Raw genomic sequence first — 12650 nt, 5'->3', positions numbered from 1 at the left:
CTAATCAAGAACAACCTGTGCTTTAAATATACCTAATGACTTGGCCTCCACGGCTACCTGTGGCGATGAACTACCATCTGGCCAAAGAAATTCCTCCTCATCTCTCTTCTAAATGGATATGCCTCTATTCTGAGACTGTGCCCTCTGCCACTATGGGAAACATCCTCTGTGCATCCATCTAACTACGCATATCACTCCACACTGAAGTCCCACATGTTCCCAGTGTTGCAAAGGGGTGGCCTGGTCTTCTACCCATATAACCTTCTATTCTGTTGGATTTTGCCATATCCCCTGTCTCTCATAAATTTCTGCAAATGAACACCTTTTGAAAACAAGTCAATCAGCCTGTGGTCTGTGCAGAAAGCCTTCTAGTCCTATGGAAGAAGGAGATGGTGGAATCTGTGAGGTGGTTTCCCAAGCAAACTCTTAGTCATTTTGCGTAAGTGTCATCATTTCAACAAACTTTCAACAAAGCTTCAAGGCTTTCCATGGGCAGTGGTGACATGAGCCATCTGTTAGATTCTTCATGAACACCCAATGTCTATGTCCCTCTATGCACTCTCCTCAAGGTGGCGGCTGTGTGAATGAGACTGTCATCCACCTGCTTATGACACACTTGCAAAGAAAATCCAGAAAGAAATGCTGTGGTCCTCCTCGAGATTCACTTAAGTATTTACATAAGAGAGCTCTACAGCACAAACTGAGAAAAATATCAACTGCTGCTGGGAGATCATCACCTCAGTGAAAGGCAGCCCTTGGTTCTCGTGAAATGTGCTGGTGAGCTGATGGCAAATGACAGCTGCAGGCTGGAGCTCTTGAAATCAACCTAATGTGCTGAAGCTGGCTGCAGCTGGTGCAAAGGCTCTTTGGAGAATGGGTCCTCCCACCACTGGACACTGAGCAGCTGGGCCTGCCTGCGTAACAAACATCAGGCTTATTGCTGACAACATACTTGGGATGGAAAAAAATTATGGCATGGATAGAATGTCAACATTAAATATCAGTGTAATGATATGAAGACAATCAATGTTCCCTAATCTATAGTTCCACATTTTATGAATAAACTATGACTTGAAAAAGAGGGTGAACTTCACAGACTGCAAGACATTTGAAAATTAAGAGTAAACTGGAAGGCAAATGAAATATTCTCCTTCATTACATGGAATATCAAGTATAAATGTAAGAATATCTGACTATGACTCTTCAAGAGTTTGGTGAAACCACACCTTGAAAATGGTTTGGTCCCCTTTCATTAAGGAAGGACACACTTAGTAATGATGCGCCGAAGTTTCATTTGATTCTCGGTAATGAAAAAATTATTCTACAAGCAGGGTTGGGTGGAGTGGGTTTAACGTTATAGAACTTAGAACATAAACAGTACAGCACAGAAACAGACCCTAATGTTGTGGGGGACCAAATAAATTAGCAATCAAGTGTCCAACTAAATTAATCCCTTCTCCATATCCCTCCCTTTCATCTACATTCATGGTCCTATCTAAGAGCCTCCTGAATGCTTCTGTCATATTTACCTCCACCACCACCTCAGGCAGCGCACTCCAGGCAGCCACCATTCCCTGTGTAAAAATAAACTCTGCATATCTCTTTTCAGCTTACCCCCCTCACATTAAATGCATGCCCTCTGTATTTGATATTTTAATCCTAAGAAAATTATACTGGCTGTCTACTCTGTCAATGACTCTCATAATCTTACAAACCTCCCCAGGATAGATCCTCAGAGGTGTTGACACCAAGGACATCTATCTTGCTTCAGTATGCTTCCTCATTACCATCTGAAATTCTATCAACAATTGTCATTTATAACAATCTATGCTGCTGGTCCATTTAAGTTTCTGTTCAACGATGGTTCCTAGTATCTTCAAACTGTTGGATTAACTATTGTAATTGCACAGAATAGCAAACGAAAATGATTAAACTTTCCTTTTGGAGATGGTCATTGCCTGGCACATCTGTGGTATGTATGTTATTTGCCATGTGTTAGGTCATATGAGAATGTTGCATAGATCTTCTTGTATTTGCTGCAATATTGATAATGGAATCGCTCATTATGCAATCATCAAACAAAAACATCCCATATGAGGAAGATTATTGATGAAGCAACTGCAAATGATTAGGTTGCTCTTAAAAACTCTAGCAATGGTGTTCTAAGGATTGAAATGATGGACCTCCGATAACTATAATCTTCTTTCATTATACTATGTATGATTATAGCTGCTGGATTTTTTTATGCCCATTGTCTTCAGTTTGATGATACACTTCAAATGCAACTTGGATGTCAAGTGTAAGTAACCACCACTCACCTCTGGGATTCAGCTGTATTGTACTTGTTTAGATGAAGGATGTCATAAAGTCTATCGAGAGTCAATATTAGATCTGTGTGCAGATTACAGATAGTATGCCTTAGACCAAACTGTTTGTGACACCTTCTGTCATAAAATATATTCAATCAAAAGTAAAAGTTAGGAAGGATTATGGGTTATTTAGATCTTGGAGAAATGTGGAATTGATGCTAAAGTTCAAATCATCAATATCTTTTTAAATGTGAAGAATGTTTAAGGAGCCACAAGGGCTATGTATATTGGAGTTTCTATTGTTTTTATGCCTGGACTTATAATACTGATAGTAATAATTAGCAAGTGTGTCATTCGCCTAAATTAATAACCCACATAATAAGCACAATTTTCATTTAAAAAAACTCTTCCACTCAACATGGAATAATACTGAAATATCAGGAACTGATCCAGATCTGATCTATAATTATAATTTCTTTTTGCTATATGCTAACTCAAATGACCTTATGCGTAGTTCTCTTAATTTCTAAATTACAACAGTAACAATATGTAAGATGTAAATCATTATTTGCTAACTATTCAAGATATTCCAGGGTTGTAAAAGTCAGCACTGTATACAAATGCAAGTTCTTTCAGTTTAATTTTGATCACCCACATGTAATCTAATTAGGGAAGCAAAATATATCTAGATAAATAGCCCCAATTTGTTAATTATGAGCACATGCATGACCTTAGATAATACATCCCATCATGTCCGGAGACAATAGTTACAATATATTACCAAATGGCATGTTGTCACAGCTTATGTGTTCACAACTGGGTTGCTTGCTACAATATAATAGAATGGTCAGTGGTAAGCAGGTTTCTACTTCTATTCTGTATCCCTATTAGTAGAAAAACAGGTTTTTATTTTCAAATCCAGCCAAATTTTAAATATACTGTAGTAACTGAATACTATTGCCTTCCATTCATGGTCAGCACATTTCCTGAGTAAAGGTGTGTTCTTTATATTATAAAAAAAAGTTGAGAAGTGTAAAATAAATTACTTCATTCAAACATTAACTTGCATCTCAAGTTTTCTACAAGATACCCTAAGGGACCCATTTAAAATATATTTAAAATGTATTTTAAAAAATATAACTGCTGTATTTACCTTATCACCTTTTACCAACCTGCCCGATGCTTGTCCTCAACACGTAAGAAATTCTTTCACTTACATAATAAAGTCATTATTAATGGCCTCACTGAGAAAGCCTGCTCCATTTCTGTCAATTCCATCGATCATCAGACCGTAAGACATCGGAACAGAATTAGGCCTTTCAGCTTGCTTCACCATTTGATCATGGCTGATCCACTTCCCTCTCAATCCCATACTTCTGCCTTCTCCTCATAACCTTTCACGCCCTGACTTATCAAGAATCTACCAGCCTCTGCCTTAAATCCACTCAATGACCTGGCCTCCACAAATTCCACAGATTCACCACCCTCTGGCTAAAGAAGTTCCTTCTCATCTTCATTCTAAGTGGACATCCCTCTATTTTGAGGTTTTGCCCTCCGGTCCTAAACTCCCCCAGTACAGGAAATATCCTCTCCAAATTCACTCTATATAAGCCTTTCAACATTCGATAGGTTTCAATGAGATGCCCCTCATTCTTCTAAATTCCAGCGAGTACAGACTCGGAGCATTCAAAGGCTCCTCATATAATAAGCCTTTCAATCTTGCAATCATTTTCGTGAACCTGCTTTGGGCCTTCTCCAATGTCAGCACATCCTTTCTTAGATAAGATGCCAAAGCCTGAGATCTTCTGACTCCCACGACACATCGATCTCCTATCTGGACACCAACCTCCAATTCCACACCCTCCCCCAGTCTCCAGTGCCACAAAATCTCAGACCTCCAAAGGCGACAAAGCTCTTAGGCTGCGCACTTGGCATGCCGATTAACAGCCAGTCACGAAACCCCGAGAGCAGGTCCCATTACCGCAAAGAACCATAGTCAGCACGTAACTCCAGGTCAGGATCTTCAAAAGAGCCTGAAAGGGAAAAACAGAGATAAAGATAGAAATAGAGCGGTTTCCAAAGATGCAAACAAAGGAGTCGCTGTTAGGCGCCATTGCTAAGCTACTTTTCACATTGTCAGTGATTTGGATAATGGAATTGATGGTTTTGTGGCAAAGTTTGCGGATGATACGAATATGGATGGAGGGGTAGGTGGTGCAATTGCAGAGAATGGGCAAAAATGTGGCAGATGGAATACAGTGTTGGGAAATGTACGATAATACATTTTGGTAAAAGGAACAATAGCACGGACTATTATCTAAATGGGGAGAAGGTTCAAACATCATGGGTGTAGAGGGATTTAGGAGTTCTCGTGCAAGTCTCCCAGAAGGTTAATTTACAGGTTGAGTGTATGGTAAAGAAGGCAGATGCAATGTTGACATTTATTTCAAGGGGAATAGAATATAAAAGCAAGGAGATAATAAGACACTATTCAGGCCACACGGAGTACTGTCAACAGTTTTGGGCCCCATAGCTCAGAAAGGATATGTTGTAATTAGAGAGAGTCCAAAGGAGGTTCATGAGGATGGTTCTAGGAATGAAGGGGTTAAGATATGTGGAGTGTTTTGCAGCTATGGTGGGGGTATCTGGAACTAGAGGGCGTAGCCTCAAAATTGAGGTGAGACCTTTTAGAACAGAGGCCAGGTGGAATTTTTTTTAGCCAGAGAGTAGTGAATCCATGGAATGTTCTGCCACAGACTGCAGTGGAGAGTGAGTCTGTGGGTATATTTAAGGCAGAAGTTAATAGTTTCCTGCTCAGTCAGGGTATCAAAAGATTTGGCGAGAAAGCAAAAGTATGGGGTTGAGTTTTTTATTCATTTATCGGATGTGGGTGTCGCCTGCTAAGGCAACATTTGTTGACCATCCCTAGTTGCCCTTGAGAGGGTGCTGATGAGCTGCCTTCTTGAACCGCTGCAGTCCCTGAGCTGTAGGTACACCCACAGTGCTGGTAGGGAGGGAATTCCATGGTTTTGACCCAGCAACAATGAAGGAATTACGATATATTTCCAAGTCAGGATGGTGAGTGACTTGGAGGGGGATTTCCAAGTGGTGGTGTTCCCAGGAACCTGCTGTTCTCATCTTTCTAGATGGTACGGTCATGGTTCCGGAAGGTGCTACCTTAGGAACTTTGGTGTGTTGTTGCAGTGCATCGTGGATAGTACACACTGCTGCAACTTTTTGTCAATAGTGGAGGGATTGGATGCTTGTGGAAGGGGTACCAATCAAGTGGGCTGCCTTGTACTGGATGGTGTCAAGCTTCTAGAGTGTTGATGGAGCTGCACTCATCCAGGCAAGTGGCGAGTATTCCATTACACTCCTGACCTCAGCCTTATAGATGGTGGACAGGCTTTGGGGAGTCAGAAGGTGAGTTACATGCCATGAGTGGGATCCAGGATCAGCCATGATGGAATGGTGAAACAGACTCAAAAATGCTGAATGATGTAATAGTGCTCTTATGTCTTACGGTCTTATTTCTCCTTAAAGAAACCATACTGACTTTGGTCTATTTTATCATATGCCTTCAAGTACCCTGAAATCTCATCCTTAACAATCAAATTCAACACTGAGGTCAGGCTATCAGGTCTATAATTTCCTTTCTTCTGCCTCCCTTCCTTCTTGAGGAGTAGGGTGATATTCATAATTTTCCAGTTCTGCAGAGCTACACCAGAATCTGTTGATTCTTGAAAGATTATTACTAATACCTCCACAATCTCTTCAGCTACTTCCTTCTGAACTCACATGTATAGTCCATCTGGTCCAGGTGAATTATCTACCTTCAGATCTTTCAGCTTCCCAAGCACCTTCTCCGTAGTAATAGCAACTGCACTCACTTCTGCTCCCTGACACTCACAAATTTCCAGCATACTGCTGGTGTCTTCCACAGTGAAGTCAGATGCAAAATTATTATTCAGTTCATCTGCTAATTCCTTGTCTCCCATTACTACCTTTAGAGCATCATTTTCCAGTGGTCCGATATCTACTCTTACCTCCCTTTCACTCTTTATATATCTGAAAAATCTTTTAGTATCCTTTTTTATATTATTGGCTAGTTTACATTCATATTTCATCTTTTCAACTTTCTTGTGACCTTCCATCCCAGCAAGAAGCAGACTGATCACAACCTCAGTACCTATTAAATCTGAAGTAAGCTTCTGGCCCTTCTTTCACTGAGACTATTTATTACTGGGTTTCTAAAGTTTATGCTCTTTCCTCAACTGGTCTCATTCGTATTAGCATAACTTCCAATTTTTACCCTTAATAAAGATAAGGTCATTTGAAACTCTGTTGCTCTTTCTTAACTTCACCATGTCATTACTCTCTCATCACTGGCCAACACTGGCACACTGTCTTAAGTTTAAGAATATTTAAATTTAAATGTTAAAATAGCCTTACATTGTGTTCAGTTTTCCTTATTTGCATCTCTCCTTTTTGCTGTGACCTCTCACAGCAACCCCCGCCCAAACCTTTAAGATCTCCAGTTTTGGATGAGCGTCTGGGTTTCATCACTGACACCATATCTTATGCTGCCCGCTAAATGTTCTGGATCTCACCCTAAGCATATCTTAGAACATTTAGCAGGCAGCATAAGATATGGTGTCAGTGATGAAACAATATTTCTAATATGTATCTTGATGATAATTTTTTTTCATGTCTTAAGACTAGGTATTTGGTTATCTGTAGCAGTGTCTTTTTTTTTGCTCCATTCTCATTTCTATTTAATTTTGTTCCTATGATGCACATAGATGCATTTGACCAGAAAGTAAGTACCAGGTTAAGGTGACGGAAATCTGTGCATCTCTGTTCTGGAGAAGAGAGGTCTACCTTTCAGAGAGAAAAGGGCATTTGGAGAAATTACTCATTGCTGGACAATTGGGAATTTGGAAGTAATATTTTTGAAGTTTCAAAGATTTGGGGGGCAATCCTAAAAGTTGCTTTTATTAACAAGACCGCTTTGTTTTTTACAGAACATAAAATATATTGCTAATGACTTTTGACATTGATTTTAGGATTGACTTCCTTTGGAAACTAGTTTTGATGTATCAAAAAAGAACAACTTTTCTCAATGGATTTGAGTAATACAGGGCTACCAAAGGAGGAACAGAGGACTCAAATTTTTATTATGCCGGGGTGGATGGTTTTAGATGCATGAATAAAATCATAAGTAACCTAAAGGGTACAAATACACAGTTCTTGCATAAAATTCCAGAGGTAACATTATCAATAATTAGTCAGGTCGATTCACTGAGCAGCCTTCAGGTAATGATGGCTATGGTTCTGTGGGATCACACTCGTGTGAATATTGAGTAGGGCAGTAATTCACATGAGAGATATATCGATTGGGGTAGTTATAATCAAGCATTTTCTAAGGGTTGCTTTGATCGTTATTAACTGTACACAAGGGGCCATTGCACATTGGGGAAGTAGTGAAAAGGATCACAGAGCTTCACTTCCAGATGAGATCAATGCCTTCTATGCCTGCTTTGACCATCAAAACATGGAGGAACCATCACAAACTCCCACACCCTCCGATGATCCTGTGATTTAATTCTCTTAGGCTAATGTGCAAGCATCTGTCAGGAGGGCTAAACCACGAAAAGCATCCAGACCAGATGAGGTACCTGGCCAGGTGCTAAAGACCTGTTCTAATCAGCTGGCTGGAGTGTTCACTGAGATTCTTAACCTCTCACATCAGCAATCTAAGAGACTGGCCTGCTTCAGTTATACTGATGCCCAAGAAGCGTGTGGTGTTCTGCCTCAATGACTATCATACAGTAACACTTACATCCAGAGCAATGAAGTGTTTTGAGAGATCGCTGATGAAACATACCAACTCCTGCCTGAGAAGTGACTTAGATCTGCTCCAATTTGCCTACTGGTGCAACAGGTCCACAGGAGATGCCATCTCATTGGCTGCTCACTCAACCCTGGAATATCTAGACAACAAAGATGCATGCATGAGGATGCTCTTTACAGCTAATAATTCAATGTCATCATCCCTCAAAACTAATCAATAAACTCCAAGTCCTTGGCCTCAATACCTTCTTGAGCATTTGGATCCTCGATCTCCTCACTTGACCCCAGTCAGTTCGGATTGTCAACAACATCTCCTCCACAAGTTTGCGGACAGCACCATTGTCATTGGTCGAATCAAAGGTGGTGATGAATCAGCATATTGGATGGAGATTGAAAATCAGGCTGAGTGGTGCCACAACAATAACATCTTCCTCAATGTTAGCAAGATCAAGGAGCTGATAATTGACTTCAGGAGAAGGAAACCAGAGGTCCATGAGCCAGTCCTCTTTAAAGGATCAGAGGTAGGGAGGGTCAGCAACTATTTTGGAGCACCTGTCCTTGACCCAGAATGTAAGTCCAATTATGAAGAAAGCACAACAGTGCCTCTACTTCCTTCGGAGTTTATGGAGATTCAGCATGACATCTAAAACTCTGACAAACTTCTATATATATATGTAGTGGAGAATATATTGACAGGCTACATCACAGCCTGATAGAGAAACAGCAATGCCCTTGAACAGAAAATCCTACAAAAAGTAGTGGATATGGCCTAGTCCATCACAGGTAAAGCCCTCTCCACCTTTGAGCACAATTACGTGAAATGCTGTTGCAGGAAAGCAGCATCCGTCATCAGGTACCCCCACCACTCAGATCAAGCTCTCTTCTCACTGCTGCCATCAAGAAGGAAGTACAGGAGCTTCAGGACTCACACCACCAGGTTCAGGAACAATTACTACCCACAACCATCTGGCTCTTGAACCAGAGTGGATAACTTCACTCAACTTCACTTGCCCCATCATAAAATTTTCCCACAACCAGTGGACTCATTTTCAAGGACTCTTCATCTCATGTTCATGATATTTATTGCTAATTTATTATCATTAATTCTTTCTTTTTGTATTGGCACAGTTTGTTGTCTACTGCACTCTGGTTGAATGCCCAAGTTGGGTGTCTTTGATTGATTCTGTTAATGTTATTATTCTATAGTTTTATTGAGTATGCCCATAAGTAAATGAATTTCAGTGTTGTATATGGTGACATATGTCTGCTCGATAATAAATTTATGTTGATCTTTGCACAATGTGAGCAAGTATCATGAGAACACTTGTGGTTTCATTACTGGTGAAAATTGTTCATTGTCTATTTTGCCTGTGAATTATCAGTCTTTCTCTCAATATGCACTGTTGTGACAGACATATTTTATATTTTATACTGCAGCAACAATGGAAAAGTTATACCAAGGGATGTCATTTGGATAGTCATGATGTTACCATTGGAAACATGACCTTAGGGTCTGGCTATTGGAGGATGAACTTTGCCTCAGCCAGCAGTAGATATGGTAACGAACAAAACCCTCATGATTGGATGCACTGATATAGATTGATGTTTGGGGGACTATATTGTTACTGAGTTGCCACCGATTCCCTCACTTGACGGCAGAGTGGACACAAGTTGTGGAGAAGGCAATGGAGATAATATATCAAAAGACTAAACACATGAATGTAATTAAAACACATGCTGATAAAGGCAAACAAACTATTGAATGACTCAGATTTTTAAATAAGTATTGGAATTGGGGACCAAATGTTCAAATACATCATGGATGAGAATGTTTTTGCAAGTTACTGTAATACTAATTTTATTTATGGATAATTGTAATGCTCAATGTATATTAAGTTCAAAGGAGGAAGGCTGAAATGATGTGAAAGTTAGCAGATGGCACTCATAAAATAGAAGAGATGATTCTGGTATAAAAATGTATGAATTCAGTAAATAAAGGTTATTTTTACCTTTACATAACGTGAGTGTAGCACACCTATGGGGCGGGAGGTCCACGGCAGTCAGCAGAATGAGAGGAGGATAATGATCCTAATATAGTTATCTTTGGATCAAGAGGAAGAAAGTGTTGCCTAGAAAGAACTACAATCACAGATCAATAAACAGGAATGAGGCAAGGGCAGTGGAAACAGACAGAATAATTTGTTCTTGCCATGTGGTGACAGGAATTGAAGTGGCCATTTTGTGAGACTGCCCTTGCAGCCGCCATCTTGTGGAAGTGTTTGGTGAACTGATTCTTGCTCTTCTATAACTTAGTCAGAGCAGTGGAATGTGGACACAATGAGTTTCTCCTAATCATCTGCTAAATCTGAGACATACTCAGATAAGAAGCTGTTTATTATATAAAATGGCAGGTTTGCAAAAGGAACAGCTATGAACTGGTTATCTGGCTCCAGTGTTTCACTGACCAGGTTGGACTGATTTGAACCAGTCTGAGTTGGACAAAACAAAATAAATTATCTCATGTGCAAAGCTGAAGGGAGGGCCATAAAACAATACTCCTAGTGGTTTTGCACCTCATCCAATGAGAAACTGATACAGGTCAGTCAGGTGATCATTTCCGACAACATTGAAACATCATAGATTGGTCCAATGAGGGAAAGAACAAGAATGGAGAATTTTGGGAGCACCGGCAGCGACAGGTCTGTGGAGACCAACAATCGCAAAAGTGAATGACCTCACATTGGAGATGTGGTGATTATATCAGGATCAAGAAGAATGACTGTCCAGTATAGACTCCTTTTCCCAGGTATTGCCTTTTCTTTTCTTTGACTCTTCGAGGAGGATCAGGAAAACCTTTGAGGTGTGCACATAGGCATCTAGTTTGTAAATTCACGTGGATATAAACTGGGCCAATAAAGGTTCTTTTCAGTAAATACAGATCCTCTCGGTGTCTAGCTGATTGTTAATACTTGAGGGCTAATCCTTGTAACACTTAGACCAGAGAGTACAACTTCAGAATAGAGATTCATCCCTTTAGAAGAGATATGAGGAGGTATTTCTTTAGTCAGAGCATTGTCTGTCTGTGGAATTCATTGCCACTGATGGCAAAGTCATTGGGTACATTTAAAACAGAGGTTGATAGATCCTTGGTTAGTTAGGCCATCAAGAGTTACAGGGAGAAGGCAGGAGAATGAGTTTGAGAAGGATAATAAATTAGACTTGATGTGGTGTTGGAGCAGATTCAATGGGTCAAATAGCATAATTTAGCTTCTATATCTTATGGTCGAATGGCCTTGGGTTTTGCAAAAGCAGGAAGTGTGCTGACTACATCAATATTACTGGGAAGTCTGAATTTTGGAGTAGATCAAATTAAAAACTCATAAAATCTAAGGATAAAGAAAAAGTAGAAATTAACTAATCTAAAATGGCAGCTTAAGAACACATGCTGAATCTTCCCTGTTTGACTTGTAACCATCTTTCTCCAGAATTATCAAGGAAAGATACACAATTATCAGGCTCATGAACAAAGGGAACAGCTACGTTCACTTGCCCATCCATTGAGATGTTCTCAAAACCAATGATTTCACTTTAAGGACTCTTTATCTTGTTAACTCAATTTCTCATTATTTATTACTATTTATTTATATTTGCTTTTGCACATTCTGTTGTCTTCTGCACTCTGGTTGATCTTTCATTAATCCTGTTATGGTTACATTCTATAGGTTGCTCACAGGAAAATAAACCTTGGGGTTGTATACGGTGATATATATGTACTTTGGTAATACTTTGAACTTTGAAAGAAGTCTTGACTTTCCTTAAACATTACTGTTGTTACAGAGTTGGTTGGTCATCGTATCTTCTCAAAGTTATCATGGAAATGTTCTAATTAGGCTTTAACATTTCCCCATTCTAATCACAACCCTTTACAATGTTTATGGTCTAAAGATGAAAAACGTGATAGTGGTGATATATTTTAACGTGATATATTTTAAACAGGATTAAAATTGGCCTGTTCATCACAGGTGCGGTAGCAACACTACCCCAAAAGAAACGCGAACACATTGTTTTGAAAATGTAGCGGTCGCAGCTGTTTTGATCAACTTTCTGTGTACATACAGAGTTGGGTTTGGAAATATTGTAAAACAGATAACATCAGCATCAGCTGTGAGAAGGAACAAGGTAATGATTCAACTCCTTCATGGGTACGACCAGCACCATAACATCAATTTTCTGCTCAGATGTTAACTCTTCCGCTCTGCCCCAGACTTTTGTTTGTTTTTGGTTTCAAATCCCCAAAATTTTGACGGGGATACTTTAAAAAATTAGATTTAGGAATGAAATGTTTGGCTCCCCCTGTTGTTCCTCCTAGCACCTCTCTCCTCTGGAAGTCAAAACACGCCACGTTTCCGAAGTGAAGCGCGTTGTCCTGAACAAGAAAGATTTATAAAACTCCAGCAAAATAACTTAATTCGTTTAGCACATCTCACA

Source organism: Mobula birostris, chromosome 4 (assembly GCF_030028105.1).
Source record: "Mobula birostris isolate sMobBir1 chromosome 4, sMobBir1.hap1, whole genome shotgun sequence".
Classification (NCBI taxonomy): Eukaryota; Metazoa; Chordata; class Chondrichthyes; order Myliobatiformes; family Myliobatidae; genus Mobula; species Mobula birostris.
This window is presented reverse-complemented; position numbering follows the sequence as displayed.